Genomic DNA, 13,803 nt, shown 5'->3' with positions numbered 1-13,803 from the left:
CTTTCCCAAAAACTTTTTCCTTATTTTGAACTTTTGGATTTAATTCATTTCCGAATACAGGTAGAGCTCCTCGCATTCTCCTACTATTGAGTAGTTGAGAAGGACTTCCAATTTCATTATGGAATGGTATATTGTCATACAAACATTTGTTCAGTATATTTTCAACGGATCCGATGGCTAGTTCCACGAGGCCATTTGGTTGTTAGTGGTGAGGACTTGAAAAATTATATTGAAAATTCCAATCTGTTGAAAAATTTTTGAATTCCTGCTATGTGAAGCATGGACCGTTATCAGAATACAATTCAGTTGGGATTCCTTGCTTCGAAAATATTTCTTTTAAGTGTTTCATAACATTTTGGCTAGTAATATTTTTTTACTAGAGGCGATTTCATTGAATTTCGAAAAACAATCGATAACAATCAAATAGTTATCCTCATTAAAAAAAACATATTCACTCTTAACTTATTATGTTAGGTATGTTATGATTATTTAGGGGTTCTCTGCTGTTTGCTTGTTACATGCTTCACAATTATCACAAATATTATCAATTTGAACTGTTGAACCAGGCCAAATGATCAACTCACGAGCCCTCATTTTTATTTTTTCTTCACCCACATGCCCCAAATGTAATCTATTCTAAGTATCTTTCCTGAGAGATTTAGGAATAAACATTCTATCAGACCTAAAAATCAAACTGATTATATAAATAAGTTCGTCTCTAAAAGGCCGATATGCCTTAAGCGAATTTTCTAAATTTTGATTATTTTCCTCAGAAGTTGTAGGTGGGAATCTTCATTCATACATTTTTTTATCAACTCAATTTTTTGATCAGTTACAGGAAGATTCCGTTCTATATAACATATCTGCTCATCTAGATCATCCAAAAATTTTCATTTTCAATAACATAGGCACGAGAAAGAGCATCTGCTATTTTAAGATTTTTACCTGGTTCATAAACAACTTTAATATTGTATTTTGACAATTTTATTAAAAGATTTTGAATTCTGGAGAGGACCTTGAAGATATCCTAAGAGAAAAGTGGGATAAATGGCTTATGATCCGATTTAACTGTAACATCGTCTCGTCCAAAAATATACTGGTGAAACTTGGTGCATGCAAAATATATAGCTAGCATTTCCTTTTCTATTTATGCCCAGGAAGTTTGCGACTCTGTCAATGATCTGGATGCATAAGCCACATGCCTTCCATTCTGTTTCAAGACCGCACCCAGACCCTTTGAAGATGAATCACAATATTTAATTATGGGTTGAGTTACTGAATAATATGAGAGAAGTGGAGGGTTCATTAAATATTTTTTTAGAGTGTTCGAAATTCCATTGAAAACATCAATCTTTTTTTTAATGAACATCTCAAAGTCTCTGTTATTTTTGATTAGTTAGAGATAAATTCACCCAAATATGTTATCATTCCTAATATATTTTCATATCTTTTTTCTTCTCTGGTGTTTTATAACATTGAATGGCCTTCATTTTATCAACATCTGGATAAATCCTTTCTTCTGACGAAATATGCCTGATGCATTTCATTCCATCTGCAGCTATTTTACATTTGTTTTTGTTCAATTTTATATTGTTTTTCCTACAAATTTTCAAGACATTTTCCAATCTTTGATTGTGAATTTCCAAATTATTTCTCCAAATCAATGTATCATCTATGTATGTGTCAACCCCGTCCATAGAGTCAAAATACTGCCTTAAGATTTATTGAAAAACTTCTGATGCTGAACATAAACCATATGAGAGACGCTTGAAAGAATATCTTCCAAATGATATGTTAAAAGTGCATATTCGAGAGCTTTCATGATCTGATTTTATTTGGTGAAAACCATTACTACAATCAAAAACACTAAAATATTTGGCCCTTCTCAACTTATGGGTTATCTCATCCAAAGTTGGAATGTGCAACCGTTTGATGCAGACGTTTGAATGATTAAGATCAATGCATATTCTTAATTCTTTATTATGTTTGAACTATTACCAAGGAGTTGACCCAATCAGTTGGTTCAGTGCATTCTTCTAGAATACCATTTCTTTCTAATTCATCTAATTTTTATTTGAGTCTTTTATGTTATTTAAATGGAACCTTTCTAGAAGGATGAATTACAGGTAAAACACTCATATTGAACCAACACCTTCGAAAACATCTCTGTACTTACATAAAATACTAGAAGCTGTATCCTTTTTTAATTCATTTATGTAATTTTTTTTATCATTTGTAATTTGATGATGGTTGATAAACCAAGGTTAGGAATTTTATTTGTTTCGATAACATGAAACTTAATATTTTCATTTTGATTTTTGTACTTCCATAGGTGGTAAAAATTCCTAGTTCCTAATGTGTTATTGAATCTATTTGAAGCCTTCTGATAAAAGTATATGGTGAAACATTGATTTGAACACCAGTATCAAGTTTGAAAGACAACTTATTGTTCAAAAGTTAATTTTCATACAATCAGCGTCGATTGAAAACATATTCATTTCGATACTTCCTAGAAACGAATTACAGCAATCATCAGAGTTTTCATCACTGAAATCATCATCTTGATGACTAATTACATTCAAATTGCGCGATTTACACATTCTAGCAAAATGAATAAATTTTGCACACACATGAGTACAACTGCATCTTGAGCATTTGTTCTGTTTACTGTTTTGCACACTGCATATGTATGGCTACGGCCGTATTGGTAACCAGACTGACATGCGTATGACGTAGATGCATGCGCTTCTGTAGCTTGCTTAGTAATGGCATTTTTTTAATGCTTATTTGAATTTCTTGCTTCACCTAAATCATCAATTTTCAATGAATTTGTCCCTTTTGAGATTTGTTGAAGTTCTTTGTCCGCCTGTTCTGATGTTTTGCAAATAGAAACTGCACTAGACAAAGTCAGGTTAGGTTCTCTTATCAGTCTGTTTTTCAAAGAGATGTCCAATAGGGCAAGGATGAGACGATCTTAAATTAAACTGTCCGATAAGGTTCCAAAGCCACATGATGCACTCAATCATCTTAGAATGTTAACCTATTTTTCATTACTTTCTTCAGAGTTTCTATCTCGTGTGGAAAATAAGTAACGTTCATATATTTCATTTTTCTGAGGAATATCTTCATAAACGTTTTTTTTCGTATCCTCAAGCCACTGCAAATTATTATATATTCGCACTGCTCTGTCCCCAATGGTGTTCAAAAGCAGGGATCATTTGTACTCAGAATTGCATTCCTTTTGATGAGATGCTGCCAAATATATTTCAAACTTCTGCTTGAAAAATATGTAGTTTTCTGCTGGATCTCCATTCTAGTCCATTTCACTTGGAATTTTTACATTTACATTGACAACAGACATGTTTGTTGCTATTAATTTTACTACTGCCAATTCGACTTCGCCATGTTATGATAGGAACACGTTAATCAAAACGACACTTGGCATAAACTGGTTTATTGTGCTTTTTCTGATATTGCCATGAGGCGCGCTTGCGCATTTCTCATGACAAAGGGAATATCGAATTCAAACCTAATTAAGCAAAGTAAGAATTTTTCGAAGTATACTTCACAAAAACACCTATGAAACCTATTGTACAGAAGTTCATTCAGGATGGCCCGTTTTCAACTCAAATAATTATTAGTTTCCAAATTATGATCTTCAGACCAAAATGTAATCTACTTTTTTGAAATCTGTTCATCATGAAACATCTGATAATGCAAAACAATTGATCCATTGAAAAAATGGTGTTATGCTCTGGGGGTGCGATAGAGAAAGTTAAATGAAATGTGAATATGTCAAAATATGTCCAGCTCTTTACAATCTTTGAGGTTTCTACAAAATAAATAGGTCATCAATTGAACCACTTTAGCCAAGCTTCCAAAAGCCCAGAATATATGTGGTAACACCTGAAAATTGCTGAAATTGCTGAAAGATGATCATGCTCACCAAGTACAATAAACAAGAAGATGAAGAATTTCATGTAGAAATCAAAAATAACTGTTCCAAATAGAGCAATTCAAGTAGGAAAGAATAATTGATTTTTTGTGGTGTGGAAGAGATCTCAGGTACAGACAAGATATTCTATTTTTTGAAACACATTTGAAAATACAACAATGAAGTGGAGTCACTGGAAATCGAACTAGCCAATGAGAAAAAATATGTAGACTTTCAAAAAACTTTCTGCATTAAATGTATCCAACACTTTAATCACTTTTGCTTCAAAAATGTTGTTACAATGTAAATCAATGGGAGCATCCATACAGCATGCTAAGTGCTGAGATAAACTGGAAGTTTGGTGGTACGGTCTAGCCGTAAAAAGTAAAATGAGGAATTTTTTCGTTAGGCAGTGAAATCAACTCATGGATTCATGTTCATCTTATGAGTAGACCAGTCCGACCCTGTCTGTAATCAAGCTGATAAATACTGAATAAAAAATATGGATAAGAACATCCGTCTGCCTTGAAACTATGAACGAGTATGAAAATACACACTTTAAATATTTATTTGTTTTCAATGTTAACTTGAATCATGAAGTTATTTCGGATTGTTTGTTTATTAATATTGAATTGTTTTATTTGTGAAGGGAGGTCGAGAGCGATACCTCATAAATTGAAAAACACCGCACTTTCTTTGGTTGATAAGGCGAAGAGTGGTTTTTATGAACTGAAATGTAAAGTACACACTCTTGGTAATAAGATATATGCTCATGATCACTCGATCGACCCTTGTGGAAATCATAACCAATCTGATAGTATATCTGAAGATGATTATGAGGAACAGTCAAAAAGAGGTAAGTGTAGGAGGTGATATTATATTCTTCCCATATAATAAATATATTCAAATGAATCATTGGATATTCGTCTGCATCAGTTCATTTGTCAAGTGGATCTACAGGTAACTTTCAGTTTTACTAACGAGATTCAGGTTCAATTGTGAAATATGAATATGAGTATAACTTATTCAATTGCGGTAAATGTGTTACCTATAGATTTCAAGATACTCATTTCATTGTTTGAATACAAAATGTTTTTTCGGGTGAACAGAAGTTCGGAAAGATATTTTTTACTTTCTATGGGAAAGGTTACATTCGGTAAAACTGAAGTCTTCATTTCAAATAGCAATCGAGGTTTCACAATACCTTATTGAAATTTTCACAACAATCAAACCTATGCGAGTCACTAGCTATTGAAATTAACATCTCTATATATTGTGTAAGATCGCAGATCTTATCATACGGCACACCAATTGTTCTATGGTGTATATTGCGGGTGATGAGAATAGTTTCCATGAATAAGTGATAGTGTCAACAATTATTGAACTACCCTTAACTATTTCTGTTTTCCATTCATCAGTGTACCTAACCTAATCATTGAACAACCATAATTTCCATGAACTGCGATTTAATTGGTATATGAGGGAAATCTTCCCCTGAAGCTTTCACCATATCTGTGTTTCAAAAGAATATAAAGTTGAGGTTGCGACGAGGGGGTCAGTGAAAACAAGTAAGCTATCACATTATTCAGTTTTCCAATCCATAATATGTAAGGTGATTTATTTCACTCGGTTGACCAGATTTAGCTATTTGTAGGTTTTCAAATTGTCACCCTGTATTTTCAAAATAACTTTCATTCATTGATTTTCCTTACGCAGTTGAATGAACCATTGTGAGCATTGTGAGCAGATTATTTGTCACTCCTTCTGTCGAAGAAAGATAGCTGAAACTACAACAATGTTCAATTTTATATAACAACTATCGAATTCCAAACACTAAATTCCAAAATTAGGATCAAGCATTACGTTTGAGTTCCGGCAAGTTTTTTTATTGCGATTTTTTATCAATATGTTGTGCATGAATTTTGAAAAATCAGGTAGAGAAAACCGATAATCCCTCAGATAACCCTACTAATGAAAATTAGATGACTCCTGAACCAATTCAAGAGTAGGATATCACCCCTTTGAGAAAAAAAAAGTGACAAAGTGACAAATTGATTCAAATAATTTTTCTCTTCGAATTGAAATCAACCTGTCTAAATCCAATGATAGACCATGTTATGTTTCCACTAGAGCACCCTGTACTCGAATATTCTGATGAAAAGCGAGTATCTCAAAAATGACCAGTGTGAGTCACCCCGTTTGACGGAATAGAATCCCGGCTTCATAAACAGTAACAGTTTTCCATATGGAAAGAACATCATCTAAATCTTTGGCAACTATCATGTTCAATGTTTTTTCAGATCTGGAACACGAAAACACTGCGAGTACTATCGTACCGTATATTGATGTGAGAGGAAGTTTCGAAATCAATGCCAATACAACTCAATAGCGGCTGAAGACTGAAAATTAAATATCGATAGATAAGCATTGTTTCGAATGACCGAAAAAAATTAATTCATGAATTCAGTTCAATGAGCTATTGTGATGTACAAAAAATATTTTTTCCAATCAAATTTCCCATGACGAATTGACTTTTTTATAATGACGATTATTTTCGAATAAAAAATCTGTAGTTTTGATTTCTTCAATGATTTTTTTATTATATCATGTGCACATTGGAGAAAAGAGATGATGATAAACCAACTTCAAAATTATTTGTTGAATCTGAATACACTACAAGAACATCATTAATTTTTGAAATATAATTTCAGACACATGGAGCATTTATTGTGACGCATTTGACTCTTAGGTATTGCTGGTCCAAGTTCTCCACTAACAATTAAGTTAGAAGTTGATTGGCAATAGTGAACTTACACAAAAAAATGTTTGAATTTGGAAATTCAGTCCATGTGTTTGCATTATCTGAGTGATTTTTATTTCATGATATATTCATCTGTTCAAATCTACCAACGTGTCTATTTGAAATTCAATTTTGCAAATTATCCAAATGAATGCATTCACTCATTTAAGTCAAAACTTAGATTATCAGTCTCCTAAGAATATTGATCCATTCAGTTGAAATGAATATTCGTTCTTTAGTTTTTCATTCAACCAGTCCCATTCTATTTGCAAAACTATATGATTCACTCATGTGCCGAACAGAATTCTACACCGATTTCAATTATATAACCTCTCGATTCACCAAATTTCTAGATGAATTTATCATCAATTTATCCGCACCGCTTTTACCAGAATGTAATGAATGAACAATAACCGGAGTCGATTGAATACCTAGTCCTCATGCTAATTCCGCTTGTTCGTAATTTTTTTTTTCATTCTGAATGATTCCAAAATGATTTTAATAAATTATGAATTCAACCTACCTCACCAGATGTAATAAAGAGACCAAAAGTTTCTTGGAATTCAGGAATTTCTGATGTTAGTTCAGTTAGTTAATTTTTTATTGATCCACTAAAACGAGCCTCAAAAAGCAATTGGATAAGTCAGTACCTACATATTGAATACAGATATATAGCTGACACATTTATGAATCACAAGTGAAGGGGAATTAAAACAATCAAGAGAGTGAAGAAAGCTGCAATTATGAAAAATAATACAAAACATGTTTTACTTATGTAGGTAAGAGTGAAACTCATCGATTGTATAGAGGCTATTTTCAAAAAGTAGTTGTTTTATTTTATGTTTCAATACTTGTTCATTATACAATCCCAGCCCCAAAATCTCAAACGAGTACAGACGTGAAGGTTAACGTATTTTGAGTACGTGAAAATAATTTCTGATACGGGTATTATGATCATGAAAAAATTGGTTTCGTTCAATAATTTCAACTTCCACTTTTTTAAATAATGTTCTACACGATGATGTTCGTAATGCGTTTACAGTGGTTCTCTTTTGCGTTACAAAAACATTGTGTGCAGGTGTAGAGTTTCCCCAAACAATAATCCGTTAGTTGATCCTTGATTATATCTGCCGGTGGTAATATAATCGCAGTGCTGACGGAAATTGAGATTGCTGTCTAGGAAGCTCTAAAAATTGTATACTGTCAACTCTTTCTATCTCAACATCGCATATTCCAATATTAATGCCTACCAAACATGATTCTTGGGAAACACATATGTCATTACTTAACTGATCGGATAAAAAAGTTTTGTTATAATTCTCATTCAAATATTGTGTCTTGACTGCCTGGGTGCGATTTGAAAAATATGATACGAACCACAACAATTAAATCTCGTCACAATTAATTTGAAAACGGTGTCGAATTTCTCATTGTGTCTCAAATAAGCACCTTCACCTTCACCTAAAAACATTCCCTTAGCTGTTCCAGAATTCTTTAAACCTTCTGAAATTGAAGTTCTTATTGGGGTAAAATTATTCTATAAATTACTTATCATACGCCAATTCTCATAAAAAGGCCAGCCAGATGCTGTTCTTCAAAAAACTCAACTAGGATGGATCGTAGCTGGTGGAATTAAAAATCCTATCGTCACTAGACGCATAACTTGTCACAAATCTGGTCGATACGTCGTTAGGCTTCCTTTTAATGACAAAATTCAAAATTTCGGAGAATCTTATTCAACTGCTTCACGTCGTTTTCACGTCTTGAGAAGGCGATTCCAAAAAGATTCAGAACTTCAACGTCAATACTCTGACTTTAATAGCAAAAGCTGGGTCATATGCCTCGCATTTCGGGTCAAGACGATACTGCCAAGAGTTTTTATCTTCCCCATGATGCGGTAAGAAAGTACTCCCAAAATTCGAGTCGTATTTGATAGTTCGGCTAAAACATCAACAGGTATTTCATTAAATGATACTTCAATCTTCATCGTGAAAGTATTAGCGATCCGATTGAGACTTATATTCTTGAAACTGTCACATACGGCACAGGTTCTGCCTCTCATCTAGCTATTCGATCCTTACAGTAGCTAGTTGAGGACGAAGGTCATCGCTATCCACTTGCTTCTGTATCTTTAAAAAAAAATTTCTACGTGGATGATTTTCTTACAGGGGGGAAAACACTACCGGAAGCAGAGCTATTACGCGATCAACTACAAGATTTAGTTATGAAAGGTGGCTTTCAGTTACGAAAATGGGCTTCAAATCATCCGTCACTTGTATTCAATTATTCTGAGCATCCAAAAAATACTCATATATCCCTTGATCCTAAATCGTCTGTCGTAACTCTCGGTATCCACTGGAACTGTCAAAGTGATTTACTGTTTCATAAAGTTAATGCAACTATTTCAAAAACTCCCACCAATCGAAGAATTTCATCTCAAATCGTAAAACCTCGTCTAGCTGATCATGAGCCAGGTCCTCTACCTGATTACCGCATTGTGCCTTCGCGACCTTTTTTGAAAACGGATGTCGACTACTGCGGCCCACTGTGCATTGAAGAGAAGCGATTCCGTAATCGGAATAAACTCCTCAAGGTCAATGTTGCAGTTTATATTTGCATGGTCACTAAAGCTATCTATTTATAGCTTGTTTCCGATCCTTCTACGGAAGCTTTCTTGGCTTGTATTAGACTTTTTTTTCTAGGAGAGGATCTTTTCTGAAACCGGCACTAACTTTGTTAGCGCTGACCATGTTATTTTATACCACCCCGAGCTCCTCATTTTGGAGGACTTTGGGAAGCTGCAGTCAAATCATTCAAAAGCCATTTACTCCGTACTGTCAAAGATCCATTGCTTACATATGAACAATTAGAAACATACAGTGTGGTCCAACGAAAACTTAACACCTCGAGTTTCCGGCGTTAACATGAAAATGTGGAAAATCGCTCGAACCCGTCAATTTCTGATTCGAGGGGGAACAACTGTTCCACTGTTTTCATCCCCGTGACTTCAACCCCCTAACGGGGGTGAGCACAACCCCTTGATTTTGAATAGGGATGAGGGGTGTTGAGATACCTCATTTTGAAGATCTTATCGTGTACTATCTGACCGTAAAATTTCGCTCCAAAATATCCATCGATAACGACATGACAGGTAAAAGAGTGGAAGAGTACGTACTTTTGTGATTACTTTATTAAATGTTCGAAATGGGCACCATCCACTTCCATGCAGTAATATAAGTTTTGCTGAAAACGTTCACGTACATTACTCAAGATGTCTGGTGTAATTTGACGGCATTCATTAATGATCCGAGTTCGCAAATCATCCAGTGACTCAGGCTGGGTAGCGTAAATCTTGGATTTCAGGTGACCCCATAGAAAAAAGTCCAGTGGAGCCAGATCCGGTGATCTGGGTGGCCACTCAATATGTCCCCTTCTTCCAATCCAGGCGTGAGGAAAATTGTCATCTAAAAACTGACGCACCGGTTGAACAAAGTGAGGTGGTGCGCCATCTTGTTGGAAAATGATCGTTTGATGGTCTTCTGCATTCTCCAATACTTGCACGAGGGCTGGATAAATAGCGTTCTCCAATAGATCGAGATAAAGTTGGCCTGTGAGATTACCGGGTAGAAAAAAAGGGCCGATTATGTGATTTCCATAAATACCCGCCCAAACATTTAATTTTTGGGGGCGCTGTGTATACACCTCACGAAATAATCGTGGATTTTCATCTGACCAATACCGACAGTTATGCCGGTTTACAATGCCGTTAAGGTAAAATGAACACTCGTCCGAAAAACAGATATCGAACATGTAGTTTTGATTGCAGTTAATTATTTCACTGATCACTTCACAGAACTGGAGTCGGCGATCGGGATCATCCTCATTCAGTTCCTGAACCAATCGTATCTTATACGGATGGAATTTATGTTGTTTCAGGATTCTCATGATTGTTGTGCGTGAAACACCAGATACCTCGGACAATTTCCTAGTACTAACGGTCGGATCCATTGCTATATGACCTAAGACAGCCACGTCCCTCGCTTCGTCTCTTTCATGCACCCTCTTTTTGTTTCCAACTGACCCAGTAGCGTCAAATTTGGCAACCAGTTGCACAACGTAAGCAGCGGATACATTTTTTCCAGGATGTCGTTCGTTAAATAAAGCCGCTGTTGTGCGCGCAGAGTCGTTATTTCGGAAAAATAATTTTATCATTTCCACCCTTTCTTCTACGGAATACACCATTTTAATTCCACTACAAATTTACAATCGCTTGTACACACTTGTACCGTTCTTAACAATTCACGATAGACTAAGGTACAAAAACAAGGTCCGTCTACGTTTTTGGACAAAAAATTAACCACTCAATACCTTTGAAATGCGTCGGATACGAATAATATTCTCGAGATAAATTCCATATTGCCTCTTTCACTATTTTCGCTGTTATTTCATTATCGATGGATATTTTGAAGTGAAATTTTACGGGCAGATAGTACACGATAAGATCTTCAAAATGAGGTATCTCAACACCCCTCATCCCTATTCAAAATCAAGGGGTTGTGCTCACCCCCGTTAGGGGGTTGAAGTCACGGGGATGAAAACAGCGGAAAAGTTGTTCCCCCTCGAATCAGCAATTGACGGGTTCGAGCGATTTTCCACATTTTCATGTTAACGCCGGAAAATCGAGGTGTTAAGTTTTCGTTGGACCACACTGTATACATATTTGTGAGAAATGCGGAGGAAAAGGCCATTTAAAGAGAGTATGCAAGGTGGGTCTAAACCATTAATTTGATTATTTCGAAAATGAACAGTTAGAGTCGAGCGTTGATGATACCAATGAGTTTTCGAAAACAGTCAGAGATAAACCTTTATTTTGTTTGAAATCTTTAAATGAAAATCCAATATTAGTAGATGTTAAGTTGAACAGAGTAAGTTTTAAAGTTGAATTAGATTCAGGGGTTTCAAAATCAGTAATTTCAGAAAATTTGTGGAGAAAACATTTCCAAAAGTTACCTCTAAAAGAGACCAATTTGAGTTTTGTAACATATGTTGGGGACAAAATTTGGAATTGTGGAAACTTGGCAAACAAAATATGCAGATGTTTTCAAGGACGAATTGGGAACATTCAATAAAGGAAAACTATCGCTTAAATTGAAAGAAGGTATTAAACCTAAATTTTCCAAACCTAGTCCAATAGCTCATGCTCTTAGGGAAAAAGTCGAGATAGAAATAGATAAATTGCTCAAAATGGGTATTTTAGAACCAGTCCAATATTCTGAATGGGGCACACCGATTGTTCTAGTATTAAAAGACGATAAAGTAAATGTTCGAATCTGTGGAGACTATAAAATTAGTTTGAATCCTCATATCGAAATTTGTCGTTATCCATTACCAAGAATAGAGGATGTGTTTGCAAAATTATGTAATGGTGAGCAATTTTCTAAACTTGATTTGAAATTTGCCTATGAACAAATATTTCTAGATGAGGAATCAAAAAAACTAACTGCTATTTCCACACATAGAGGTGTATACGTCTATACACGTCTACCTTTTGGAATTTCGTCTGGACCTGGATACTTCCAGTATATAATTTAGCAGGTTTTAAGTGGCATACCAGGAGTTTGTTGTTTCTTGGATGACATTCTAGTGACCGGTAAAAATAAAAAAATACATATGGCAAGGTTAGAATTAGTTTTGGGTAGACTGAAAGAAAGTGGCTTGACATTAAAAAAGAAAAATGTCATTTTTTCAAAAATTCGGTTGAGTATTTAGGGCATGTTATAGACAAAAATGGGTTACATAAATCTGCGAAGAAAATTGAAGCTATTTTGAAAATTCCGCGACCGACAAATATTTCACAAGTAAAATCATTGTTGGGCAGCGTACAGTACTATCACAGATTTATACCAAATCTGACCGACATTTTATTTCCTCTTTATGACTTATTAAAAAAAGATCACCCATTTGAATGGAACGAACAATGTGAAAAGGCATTTTCGGAAATTAAAAAAGCAATTACTTCTCCTCAAGTTTTAGCACACTATAACCCAGATGTTGATCTAATTTTAACGGTAGATGCTTCATCGTACGGTTTAGGTGCAACCTTATCCCACAGTTATCCGTCGGGTATTGAAAAACCGATAGCATTTAGTTCTAGAGTATTATCAGATACCGAAAAAAGATACAGTCAAATAGACAAGGAGGCATTATCTATAGTTTATGGTGTACAAAAATTCCATTCGTATCTGTGGGGCCGTAAATTTTTTCTAAAATGTGACCACAAACCGTTAGTGTCAATTTTTGGACCAAAAAAAGGTTTCCCAGTTATGACAGGAAATAGGTTACAGCGCTATGCAATATTTTTATATTCCTATGATTTTGATATTCAGTATGTAAATTCAAAACTAAATTGTGCTGATTTTCTTTCACGACTTCCATTAATGGATAAGGAACAAAAAATAACAGAGGAGCCGAGTTTAACATTGAATTATGTAGAAAAAAGTAAATTACCTATAAATATTGAAATTATAAAAAGGGAATTAAAAAGGGACGAAAAGTTAAGCTTAGTCCTAGAATATGTAAAAAATGGGTGGCCAATAAATTACAAAAGTGAATTGATGCCGTTTTTCAAACAAAAAAAATGAACTGAGTATTGTTTTAATTTGGGGTTATCGAGTAGTAGTTCCGGAAATATTGCAATCTGCTATTTTAGGTGAGATGCATAAAAGCCATATGGGAATTGTAAAAACAAAAGCATTGGCACGTTCATATATTTGGTGGCCGTCTCCTAATGAAGAAATTGAAGAAATGTGTAAAAATTGTATTTCGTGTAGGAGAGAACGACAAAACCCTCCAAAGGATGAGTTGACGCCCTGGCCGATTCCTTCCGAAGTATGGGAACGGCTACATGTAGATTTTTTGGGACCAATTAATGGTAAAACTTATTTCGTAATTGTGGATGCATTATCGAAGTGGTTGGAAGTTTTTTTAATGACTTCGATCACAGCATCAGCTACTATAAGTAAATTAAGGGGATTATTTGCTCAGTTTGGTCTCCCGAGGACATTGGTTT

General features: G+C 34.7%; 1 long non-coding RNA gene and 1 pseudogene across 1 annotated transcript; one reads left to right on the top strand and one right to left on the bottom strand.

Moving 5' to 3' along the window:
- The window catches only part of LOC141485282 (cyclin-dependent kinase 9-like), a 332,045-nt pseudogene that overhangs the window by 215,505 nt on the left and 102,737 nt on the right, over positions 1 to 13,803 (bottom strand).
- On the top strand, positions 4,479 to 6,522 carry LOC141485248 (uncharacterized). The gene is made up of 2 exons (XR_012467115.1): positions 4,479 to 4,790; positions 6,235 to 6,522. It is a non-coding gene; the product is annotated as an uncharacterized lncRNA (long non-coding RNA).

The sequence above is a fragment of the Leptinotarsa decemlineata genome, unplaced genomic scaffold (genome assembly GCF_025532065.1).
Source record: "Leptinotarsa decemlineata unplaced genomic scaffold, Ldec_3_MD MMD2_tig00026314_RagTag_RagTag, whole genome shotgun sequence".
Taxonomy (NCBI): domain Eukaryota; kingdom Metazoa; phylum Arthropoda; class Insecta; order Coleoptera; family Chrysomelidae; genus Leptinotarsa; species Leptinotarsa decemlineata.
The sequence above is the reverse complement of the archived record's forward strand: the minus strand, read 5'-3'. Positions and strand labels throughout refer to the sequence as shown.